This window comes from Sceloporus undulatus, chromosome 1, assembly GCF_019175285.1.
Source record: "Sceloporus undulatus isolate JIND9_A2432 ecotype Alabama chromosome 1, SceUnd_v1.1, whole genome shotgun sequence".
NCBI classification, from domain to species: domain Eukaryota; kingdom Metazoa; phylum Chordata; class Lepidosauria; order Squamata; family Phrynosomatidae; genus Sceloporus; species Sceloporus undulatus.
Window position 1 is genome coordinate 205,436,014 of NC_056522.1, and position 13,094 is coordinate 205,449,107.

The window sequence follows — 13,094 nt, forward strand, 5'->3', positions numbered from 1 at the left end:
CGGAAGGGTCAAATTACCAATGGAGGCTGCTCTTCTTTACTCTTCTTGTTGTGTGCCTTCAAGCAGTTTCCAACCTATGGCAACTCTAAGGCGAACCTATCATGGGGTTTTCTTTGCCTTCCTCTATGGCTGAGAGAGTGTGACTTGTCCAAGGTCACCTAGTGGGTTTCATGGCTGAGCTGGGAATCCTACTCTGGTCTCCAGAGTCGTAGTCCAATGCTCAAAGCACTACCCAAGCACTCACTTGTTTTTCCAAAAAGTAAATAAATTGGCCTGTGACATTAAGGGACAATCTTACCCTGAATAAAGTTCCATTGTTTGCAATAGGATTGACTCCCAGGTAAAAAGAAACTGCGGGGCAGCTGTGACTCTACAGTCTCCCCCTGAACCATGCAATGTATGGGAGTGCAGCCCAAATAAATGCACTTTCATCCACATTTAACTTGGGACTGAGCACCATTGGACTCATGTGCAACTATTATTTTACAGAGGCCTATATTGATTTTCAGAACATCAAGACGACTTACATAGTCATTCATATAAAATGTTAATATTATATTATAATATAATATATAATTATAATATATTATAATATTATATTCATTCATATAAAATGTTAATATAATAATTTTAAAATAACCAGTGATAATAATAATAATTAATAAATACCAATTTCCATAAAATTATTCACATATAGACTGGGCTGATATCTTTAAGGATATCCTCATCTTTAAAACGGAAAGTAATAATTATATTTATCTTGAGAAGGTATTTCAGAGGTGTGAGGCTACCACAAAAGTGGCCTTGTCCTCAGCACTGTCAGACCTAAGATAGCAGGGCCTTCAAAGAAAGCTTTAAGCCTTGGACAAGTAAATTGCCCAGATCCTTTGGATAGCCTGGTCTCAAGCCTAGGCACTAGCTCAATCTTGAATATTTTTATTTGAAGCAAATCCCATTAAAATCAATGCAGCATAAAGGCCAAGGTGTTGACTGTTGATTTAAGGCACCCCTATAAATTTCATAAGGTTTCCTAAGGCAAGGTTTAACTAGAGGTGGTTTGCCAGTTCCTTCCTTCGAAATATAGCCTGCGGCACCCCATCCTAGTAGGCATGACCCTGCTTAGTTTCCAAAATCAGACAGGTTTGGCGCTCTCAAGATATTTAGGCCATATAAATTCAGCATTTTAAATTAGGCCTAGCTTTGAGTAGACATACTAAGGGTTGCTCTGTAGGCAGGCCCCTCCTAAGGGAGACACTTCTTGGGGATGGTATTATGCTCCTCTTGAAGTAATCCAGAATCTCCAAGGAGCAGAAATGCAGCCTTTTTGGGGCCCAGTGGTTCTTAGAATCAAAGAGTAATAGAATCATAGAGTTGGAACAGACCTCAAGGGCCATCCAGTCCAACCCCCTGCCATGCAGGAAATCACACACACACTCCCCCCAGAGCAGAATTAGAGTAGCGCTATGATTTCTCCCAGTGGTCCCCAAACTGTGCTCTTTAAGGGATTTTGGACTTCAGCTCCCAGAATCCCAGACTATTGGCCAACATGGCTGAGGCTTCTGGGAGCCAAAGTCCAACATTCCTTAAAGGGCACAGTTTGGGGGCCACTAATCTAGAAAGTACTGTATTGGGTGCACCCAGAAGTTGTGTTGCAGGGCTGGAGGGAGCCGTGAACCCTCAAGGAGAGAGGGACCCTTGAACTCCTGGGAGGCCTCGGAACCCTTGAAGAGTGAGGCAAGCTTGGGAAAAAGGGCACTCAGCACATGCTCAGAGGCAGCCAGAATTCTCCCCTGGAAGTGAAATTGTAGGAATAAACTGTATGAGGCCTGGGGCTGAAATAAGCCTCTGTTTCTGGCAGGGAAGGGCACTGGCCACCGGGCGAGACAGGGCCAGCCCCACCTGGGCAAGAGAGGGTGCCAGGGCGATTGGCGCCCACCCAGGCAGGCCTTGGAGGAAACAAGGATGCCTCTCTTTGGGGGCCCTTTTGTGCTCCTCCAAGAAGCGTCGATGTCCTCCTCCCTACTATCCCCCCCCCCCGTTTCCCCTGAATAAAGTCATCCTCTGGCATTATTTACAAGCGCCTATAATTTACCTCTGCTATTTGGCAAAGCAACTTGGGTTGGTGGGTGGATGGGGAGGACGAGGGGGGGGGGATCGGGCGTTTGGAGAGTGTCGGAAAGCAAGCGAATGAATAAATACTTCATAACTGCTGGTAGAACAGACTGGCTCCTGTAATGAAGAAAAGATTTATGTCACGTTATTTCAAGCCCAAATAGCGGCAGCCTCTGTTTGTCTCAGCCCAGTGCCTCTATTTAAATGTTACTTTCATATATTATGTGGCATTAATTTAACTATAGCTCATTAAGGCAGAATGAAATGGTTAAATTAACTTATCAACCCATAATGATGATGAATGAGGTATTAATTCAGATACAAGCTGGGCAATTTGCAAGTTTACGCATTCTGATGGTTCTCAAATAACATTTTGAATAGCGGGTCAGCGCCTCAATCAATTACATAAGCATGGAAAGTCGGTCTCTCAGAGAGAGAGAAAGGGAGAGAGAGAGAAAGAAGGGAGGGAGGGGAGAAAAAGCCCTCCTTTTTCATGCATATGCATTAAAACATGTTCGCAATTACGCTCGGAAATTGCCTTCATTGGATTAAGCAGCAGGTTTGGACGCGGGTTCTGGTCTCGGCTCCCTCCGCCTTTTATTAAAGAGCCGTTTTTGGCTGCAAAAGGGTCCGCGAGGAGGAGGAATGGAGGAGGGGGGTCTGGGGAGAAGGGAATGGGGGAAGAGAAAGCCCTGTTCACCCAAAGCCAAGAGGAGAGGCTGCCCTCGCATCCCTGGGAGAGATACTCTCTCCTCCTCCTCCTTGTTGTTGTTAACGGCCCTCCAGTCGATCTAGACCCATGGCGACCTTATGGATGAGACATCGCCAAGACCCCCTCTCCTCCACTGCTCTGCTTTGGTCCTGTAAACTCATACCCGTGACCTCCTTAACAGAGTCCATCCCTCCAGCATGCGGCCTTCCTCGCTTTCTGCTTCCTCCCACCTTTCTAGAAGGACTGTGCTTTTCCAGTGAATCTTCATGATGTGCCCGAAGTAGGACAGCCTTATTTCTCTGAAGAAAATTCTCTGAAGTTGCCAGCCACAATTGCTGGCGAAAGGTCAGGTATACACTCTTCTAGAACATGGCCACATAGCCCGAAAAACCCACAAAGAACTATCACAGCCTTGGCTTTCAGGGGGAACTCTGGCTTGATCTTCTCTGGGACCCATTTGTTTGTCCCTTTGGCTCTCCATGGGATCCTCAGCACTCTTCTCCAGCACCACATCTCAAACGATTTTCTTCCCATCTTGTTTCTTAACTGTCCACCTCTCACTTCCATACATGGTAGAAGGGAATACAGTGGCTTGTATGGTTCCAACTTCTGTGCTTATTTGCATATTTTTGTATTTTAGGATATTTTCTAGTTCTTTCAAAGCCACCCTCCCCATTCTTAAGCTTCTTATAATTTCCTGGCTGCGGCCACCCTTGCTATCAATGTTTGATCCCAGGTATGAGAACTCTTTTTTACTATTTCTTTTACTATTCCTCTCTCCTCCCCCTGCCCCTCTTTTCCGAGCCTCTGCGATCACTTTCCCCGTGACATTCCCACTCCCACAAAGATCTAGAGGCGCCCATATATCCATTGCACTCCGTGGACATTTGACTTCAGCCCCAGGGTCCGTCCATGGAAAGATTTGATGCCGCTGGAACCAAGGGCGACAATAACTAGGGGTGCATCTGCCCTCGATCAAATCATGCACTTTGACGCCCCTTCAACTGCCAAGGCTCCATCCTCTAGAAACCTGGGATCTGTAGTTTTTTTGTGAGGTACTAGCGGCCTTGGACAGAGAAGGCAAAAGGACTGGTGAAACTACAAATCTCAGGATTTAATATGATGGAGGTAGGGAACTTCAAAGGCTGCATCGACACTGTGGAAATAACGCAGCCTGACACCACTTCAACTGCTATGGCTCAATACTATGGAATTCTGGGGTTTGTAGTTTTGTGAGATATTCAGCCTGTCGGAGATAACAAAGTACAAATCTCAGGATTCCGTACAGCACTTAAAATGGTGTCAAACTGCATGATTTCTACAGCGTTCGTTGCTGCTGTGTGCCTTCAAGTAGTTTCCAACTTATGGCGGCCCCCAAGGCGACCCTATACAATGGGTTTCTTGGCAAGATTTGTTCAGGGAAGGTTTACCATTGCCTTCCCCTGAGGCTGAGAGCATGTGACTTACCTCTTTCCAATCTTTCACTCCTGTATTAAAAATAGGTCACTCTCAACTAGAGCAAACCCATAGATCGGTGGTATTTTCCTACACTTGGACTCACAGTTCAAGAACTGCTTAGCTGAGGCTAAGCAATAAATGATCTGTATTGAAATGAAATACAACGAGGAACAGAAGCAGGTAGACCTTCTCTCTTACCTTTCAGCCATCCAACCCTTACAGTGCAATTTACAGTCAACCCCCTTGAGTTCCATGTGAATCAAGGACTGCCTCCTTTAACGAGTAGAGAGACATAGAGAGGCCTAAAAAGCAGCAGATCTAGTTGGATCTTGGAAGCTAAGCAGGGTCAACTCTGGTTAGTACTTGGATGGCAGACTGCCAACTAATACCAGGTGTTGCAGGCTATACTTCAGAGGAGGGAACTGGCAAAACAATCCCCCAGTATTCCTTGCCTGAAACTGAAATTCAGGTGGATCTGAAGGTTAGACCTAAGTGACACTCAACCTTTTTCATAACAACAGTGCAGCAATTTAGGTCCAAAACACACAGCAGAAATAATCCAGTTTGACACCGCTTTAACTGCCCTGGCTCAGTACAGTACTAGGAAATTCTGGGAACTAGTTTTGTGAAACATCGATCCTTCTCCCTCAGAGAGCTCTGGTGTCACAATAAACTATGATTCCCAGGATTCCTTAGCACTGAGCCAGGGCAGTTAAAGCCATCTCAAACTGGATTTTTTTTTCTGCTGTGTGTTTTGGACACTGGAATACTTTATCTCCCGCTATCAACCTGCCAGAGCTTTAAAATAACCAGGAGAAGGCTGTCTCTCAAGGTGCATCTACACTCCAAAATCATGCAGTTTGAGAGTACTTTAAGTGCTGTAGCTCCATCCTATGGAACCCTGGGATTTGTAGTTTTATAAGGTCTTTAGCCTTCTCTACCAAAAAGTGCTGGTGCCTCACCAAACTACAAATCCCAGGATTCTGCAGAATGGAGCCATGGCAGCTAAGGTGATGTCAAACTGCATTATTTCTGAAGTGTAGATGTACTCACAGTCCCCTCACAGGCAGCTTGGTGAGGACAGGAGAGAGGGCTTTCTCAGTGGCTCCTCCCACCCTTAACAACAACAACAACAACAATAATAATAATACTTATTTTTATCCCACCCTCTGCACAACACACCCTTTGGAACTGCCTTCTGCAAGAAGCATGTGTAATCACTCCCAGGGAGGCTTCTTATTGAGGGTGTCTTTATTTTTTATGTTTTCAAACAATTTTATACTATTCTGTGATTATTTTGATTGTTTTACAGACTGTATTTTTAGATTTTAGCTTACTTTCCACCCTGTGATTTGCCTTGGCTCTCACTTGGAGAGAAAGGTAGCATATAAGTCCCACAGGGCTCTGTCCTGGGCCCAGTGCTATTCAACATCTTTATCAATGACTTGGAGGACAGAATTGGGAGCATACTCATCAAATTTGCAGATGACACCAAATTAGGAGGAGTAGCTAATACTCCAGAGGACAGGATCAAATGCAAAATGACTTGAATAGACTAGAAAGCTGGGCCAAAGCTAACAAAATGAATGTCAACACTGAGAAATGTAAGGTATTGCACTTAGGGCAGAAAAATGAAATGTACAGATATAGGATGGGGGACACCTGGCTTAAGGAGACAAGATGTGAAAGGATCTAGGAGTCCAAGTAGACCACAAATTGAACATGAGTCAACTGTGTGATGCGGCAGCTAACAAGGCCAATGCAATTTTACGCTGCATCAATAGAGGTATAGTGTCTAGATGAAGGGAAGTAACAGTGCCACTCTATTCTGCTTTGGTCAGGCCCCACCTGGAATACTGTGTCCAGTTCTGGGCACCACAATTCAAAAAGGATAAAATGGAACGTGTCCAAAGGAGGGCCACCAAAATGGTGAAGGGTCTGGAAATCATGGCCTATGAGGAAAGGGAGCTGGGGATGTTTAGCCTGAAGAAGAGAAGGTTAAGAGGAGATATGATAGCCCTGTTTAAATATTTGAAGGGATGTCACATTGAGGAGGGAGCTAACTTGTTTTCTGCTGCTCCAGAGACTAGGACCCGGAGCAATGGATGCAAGCTCCAGGAAAAGAGATTCCACCTGAACATTAGGAGGAACTTCCTGACAGTAAGGGCTGTTCGACAGTGGAACACACTCCTTCCTCAGAGTGTAGGAGTCTTCTTCTTTGGAGGTCTTCAAACAGAGGCTGGATGGTCATCTGTCAGAGATTATTTGATTGAGATTTCCTGCATGGCAGGGGGTTGGACTGGATGGCCCTTGCAGTCTCTTCCAACTCTACAATTCTATGAAACAAATCTTAGGAAGAAAATCACTGTGATAGGTTGCCTTAGGGTTGCCATAAGTCAGAAACGGGTGCCCAACCACAACAATAGTAAACCTCTGAAGTTTTGCCAAGAAAAAAACCTACATTAGGATTGGCCTAAATCAACAAATGCATCAGCATAACTTTCCTCAGAAATGGGACCTTAACCTACAGGGCTTTTAAGTGCCCTGTCTGTCAGCTACACTGAAATGCCAGCAGAAGGCTCAATAAAATGTAGAGACTGACCTCAGGGTCAGCCAGCATACCCCCTTCTCCACCCCATCTTTGTTTGGCCTGCTAAACAGTTCTGGAGGTCTGGAAGGTCTGTTTTTTACTTTCTGACATAGTTACATCTTGGTTTAATAAAGGTACTACCCTGCGATGACAGTACAGTATGAGTTGTTTTTCCTTATGGGCCTGCACAGCTGCCTTTGCATTTGTTTACCCCACATGATGTGTAAACCCACATGATGGGAAAACCATTGACCTTTTTAGAGAAAAAAAAGTAAGCTATATAATACCTCTAATACATAAATTATAAACAATGGCCTAAAGTCACTTTTTAATCTCAAGCAGAGTAGGTCCATGAAGTCAATGGAGTTTACATCTTCCTTCACTCACCAAAGTTCCCATTCGCTGGATGAACCTATTCTAGTCTGGACAAAACAATTGGATTTAGCCTAATGACAATGGCGCATCATGAGTAAATCCCTCTAAAAGCAAACATGATGGGGTGATATAACCACAATCCGCTTAAATCCCAAGGATTTAATGGCCTATGGATTTATGGACTCTTTTCCCGCTGTTGGCTTGAGCTCATTAGACAGATGTAGCTCCTGTTGTTTCCAAACACAAGCCTCAGGATCCAGTGTTCAAGCTGTGAATTTTAAGCCAGCCATCTTGGGGTGTCCAAGCCCATTGAATGCAGAGAGGCCTTTTGGAAAAATAGACAGACCCCTTTAACACCAGACTTTACTTGGAAAATTATGCTCCTACATCAAAAGTAGCTGGCTACTTATTTCCCAGTAAATGTCCCCAGATGTAGCCCTGGTCTAAAATATTTTGACAGACAGGGACTCCTGCCCCGTTATGTAGAGTCAGAGAGTCAGCTTTGCCTCTTACCCCATCTGAAACACTAGAGCAATGGGAGCACTTCCATGGCCATGAAGGGGACAGTCTTCCTATTGCTTCTGAGGATAGGCTCTGCTGCTAGAGATGGGATTTGGTGAAGCTATGAGTTTCTCATCCTGAGAAAGTCAACCCATTTAATCAATTGCTGAATAGTGAATAGTCAACTCATAGGTAAATCCCAATGATTCAATGAGTCTACAGTGCTTTGAACCACCAATAATAGGCTTTAGGTCAGCAGTAGCACCACCGCCACCTCAGAGCATCATCCCATGCAGCTAATCCTCCCCATCAACTGAAAAATGTACTTTGCACCAAGTCTTCAACTGCTGCTGCAGACACAAAACAACATGAACTGCAAACTTTAAGGAAGACATTTAGGGACTGAAAACCTCAGGGTAGTTTCATCTCTTTGTTCTTGCCCAAGGTGATGCAGCAATAAGGAAGTCCTATGGGTTAAGCCAGAGAGCCAGCATGATGTAGTGACCAGGACACTGGGGGACTAGAGTTCGAATCATGGCTCGGCTATAGAAACCCACTGGGTGATCTTAAGCCAACCATGCTCTCTCAGCCTCAGAGGAAGGCAATGGCAACCCCCCCCCAACTGCTCTTGCCAAGAAAACCCCATGCTAGGGTCTCTATCAGTCAGAAACGACTTGAAGGCACAACAAGGGCCAAGGCATTGACTCTCAGCTCACTAACTGAAAGGTATGCAGAGAGATCTTGTAGCACCTTTGAGACTTAATTAAAGAAAGAAGTTGGCAGCATGAGCTTTCCTAGACTTCAGTCCCCTTCCTCAGATGCTTTTGGTCCAAATGCATCTGAGGAAGTAGACTTTAGTCTAGGAGAGCTCATGCTGCCAACTTCTTTCTTTAGTTAAGTCTCAAAGGTGCTACAAGATCTTTCTGCATACTATTCGACAGACTAACACGGCTATACAGTATGTTTAGGTTGAAGGGCGGCAGCCTTGCTCACAAGCGGACCTTCAGTGGGATTTGCAGTCGCTCCCTCCTGCGACCTGGATCAATCCTCCCTTGCTTCCTTGCTTCCCTTCCCCTCCATCTTGTGTTGGCGACTGAACAGTCCCTCAGCTCAAAGAAATCCTTGGCCATGGGAGACAAGAGAGAAAAAAGGCTGAAGAGGAGAAGGACCAGGAGTTTCGTTTTGCCTGTTTTTAAGCGAGGAGGGAGAGGGAATTAGCGGGAGAAGAGCAGGTGGCTACCGAGAAGCTGCTGCCCAGAGTCAAAAAAAGCCCTCCGCAGCTGGTGCCATCCTGGCTTTGCTCCCAGGAGCGTCTTTGTTCCTCTTCTGGGAGGGAGGGAGGGAGGGAGACCCCCAAATGCCCAGCATCCTGTTCCTGAAATCTCACAGGCCTCGGCAGGGAAGGGATGCAAGAGAACCCCAGCCTCCTGGATCCCAATATCTGGAACTTTTCGATCCTCCTCCTTCGTCCAGACGCACTTTATGAAGCCTAATAGTAAATCCTTCGTGTGATTCAAGGGAAGAGGCAGGAACAACACCTCGATGAGCTGAAAAACGTCGTTTGTGTCTGTCTGTGAACTGTGCAACATATGCACGCCCAGGTTCCCCTCTTTTTCCCTTCCCCCTTGTATTTAAATGGTATGTCATATTTTTTTTAAAAAAAATTGATACTAATCTGATTTTCACCAGTTATTAAGGTGGCAGATATGACTGTATATGCTTGTTGTACATAGGACTAAGTATACAACACACATACATATGTATACCTATACCTATACATATATATACCTACACACACGAGCGCATACTATGTGTGTGTGTTCATATATATATATATATACACACACACCTGTATATACTTATATACCTATACACACACACACACATATTCTTTCTCTATATATACATATACAAACCTATATATATATATATATATACCTATATACACACACATACATACACACTCCCTATGTATACATATATAGCTATATATACATAGATATACACACAGAGACAGAAGCCAGAAACCGCTTGTATACAGATGTTGTACATAGGACCAAGTATTACAACATGTATCTATGTTGCACATCGGTACGCCTACAGAGACAGAAGCCAGCAACTGCGTGTGGTGTAGACCTTGCTCTTCATCCATTCCAAGGGAAAGGGAATTAACTGGGGGAAAGGCTATCGGGGAAGGGAAGATCTTAGGGGGCAAATCCCGACTTTCTTGCCCATTTCTCAGGAAGCCAAAGGGACTGGCTGAAAAGTCAACCTCCTTCAAAGCGAGGAACCTTAAGGAAGCCTCTGTGAGCCAAAGTCCACAGAGAGTGGCTGCTGGGGTTCCGGTCTAAAGGCTGATTCCTGAGAATCCTGCCTTAATTATTCCATCGGTTAAGGTTGGTTCTTACTTTTCTATCCATTTCCTAATCAACGCAAGGCAGCGCCTTGCAACAACTGGATTTTGCTCCATCCTCCTTCCGGAGCTCTCAGAGGCTGCGTCCACACTGCAGAAATAATCCAGCTCCACACCACTTTAACTGCCATGGCTCAGTGCTATGGAATTCTGGGAACTGTGGCTTGTTGTGGCCCCAGAGCTCTCTGACAGGGAAGGCTAAATGTCTCACAAAACTGCAATTCTCAGAAGTCGATAGCATTGAGCCAGGGCAGTTAAAGCGATGTCAGTCTGGATTATTTCTGCAAGACTCCAGGGCTCTCCTTTCCCTATTTACTTCCATGGGTTTCTTGGAAAGACTCCAAGCCTTGTCATGCTGGGCAAAGTGGTGGGTGGTGGGCCCAGGCCTGGAGGGTTCACCTCAACCGCCTTGGTTTCCATTTTAGGAGAAAGGGGGGATATAAGTGCAATCAATCAATCAGTCGATCAATCAATCAATCAGTCAATCAATCAATCAATCAATCAGACATTAAAAGGAACCCAAGGTCCAAGTGGCCAACAACTCAGAGTCATCCGGATTTAGCATTGTTTACCAAGGCTGCATCTCCACTGAAGAATTAATACAGTTTGATACCTCTTTAACTGTCATGGCTCCATCCTATAGCATCCAGGGATTTGAACAGTTGGTCCTCCCTATTCACGACTCTCACAGATTCAGTCCTCCGTGGCTAGAAACATATTTTACAAAATATGCCATATATAAAAACAAACATCGTTTTTACCATTTTATATAAGGGACATATTTTACTACACCGTTGTATTTAATGAGATTTGAGCATCCAAGGGGAGTCCTAGAACAAGTCTACAGCTTTAAATCTCAGTCCAGTACTCAGACTTAACTCCCACTGAATGTAAAGGGACTTATTCCCATGAAAGTGAGGGCAGCACCGCCTTATGTGAGTGAAGTATTGCTTCTGATCTGTGTGCCTCTTTCCCCCCATTTTTTGAGTGATCTCATGCCATGCAGGGCTGAAAGTCCTCTGATGAAATTCCTAATGGACCTACTCGGTCACTGCCCACTACTGTGAGTGCTGGCATTACTTGCTGCATGAAGTTCATATATATATATATATATATATATATATATATGCGCCTTCCAGTCACGATCTCTTGCAGAATCCCTCTCTTGGAAGCCTAGTGGTCCAGTTAACCCACGTTGAGAAACACTGGGTTAGACAGATTGCTCTCTTTAGTCTATAGAGGAACCAAGTTACTAATTGGAATAGCACTATATTATTATTATTATTATTATTATTATTATTATTATTATTATTATTAAATTTATGTTGCTGAATTGTGAAATGGACCACATATAGAGTGTGGATGACCACCTGTCGGGAGTGATGATGGTGTATTCCTGCATGGCAGAGGGTTGGACTGGATGACCCTTGGGATCCCTTCCTACTCTAGGATTCTTACCCCAGCCACGATGTCTGAAGCTGGTGACCCGAAGAAAACCCGTGTTCTCTCATCCCCTCCCTCTCCCAGATCTGCAAGGCACTGGACCAGCCTTACCAGATTGCTTAAAGACGACCAAAACAACGATTGGTAGTTTTTCGTTATGTGTTATTATTGATTTATCAGTGACATTTGTATCCTACCGTTTCCCAAAGAACTTCAGGTAGTGCACAGGGCGCCTCTCCACAGAATAACCTCACAACAACCCTGTGAGGTAGCTCCAGTTGAGATTATTGGGGCTGAGGGTACCCAGTTACTTTCTAGATACCCTCTTGTGAAGGCTCTGGGACGTTGTTGTTGTTGTTGTTGTGTGCCTTCAAAAGTCATTTCTAACTTATGAGGACCCCCTCAGAGGCTTTCTTGGCGGAATTTGTTCAGAAGATATTTGCCCTTGCCTCCCTCCAAGGCTGAGAGAGTGTGACTTGCCAGTAGGTTTCCATGGCCGAGCCAATAGTCGAACTGCAGAAATAATACAGTTCGACACTGCTTTAACTGTCATGGCTCCATGCTATGGGATCCTGGGATTTGTAGTTTGTTGTAGCACCAGAGCTCTCTGAAAGAGATGGCTGAATGTCTCACAAAAGGACAACCTTCAGAATTCCATTGCCTTGAGCCATGGCAGTTAAAGGGGTGTTAAAACTGCAATATTTCTGCAGTGCAGATGCATGCTAGCCTAGTGGTCAAAAACTAGGCTTTCCCAGAAAGTTCTGGGGTACTCTCCTTGATCCTGAAGGGCCATGGGTTGCCAGGGACACCGTGGTCCTAGATTTAAGGCATCCTTCAAGAGGAGAGCTCTTGCCTCTCAATGGCTGTACTCTTTTATTTCAATGTACAGTATTTCAATTCTCGCGCTTGGAAGCAATGGGAGTCAGCAGACTGCATATATCCTAGGCTCCTTCCCTTACACCTTTCAGAACAGACACACACCCTTCCTTTGGAGAGTATAAACTTCACTGAGGCTGAAAAGGGAACGAGCCTAGGAGATATGTAATTAAGTGGATAGTAATTCCCAACAACAACAACAACAACACCAGCAGGAAAGGCAATTGCCCCAGAAGAAATGGAACTTTTCCCCTCCCAGTTCCTTGTGATTAGAATCGGGTTCGTGCTTTTGGTTTTCTGTTCTTTTTTTAACTAATAAGAAATCAATAGGAACGAAGTGGCTTAAATTAAAACACCCGGGCGAAGCTGCACTCGCGAATCCGACTTGTGATGCGTAGTTTCCGCGTTAATGATCGGATTTCAGCGTCTGGTGATTGATCGGATGCTTTGATCGCTTCCAGCTCCTTTTCTAACGATTGAAGGGAGCTTTAAAGGTTTCCTCCTTTTCGAGCAGGGTTTCCTGACCAGGCTGCATCCACACTGTAAAAAGTAACCCGGTTTGACACTGCTTTTACTGCCCTGCTTCAATGCTCTGGGAACTGGAGTTTGTTCAG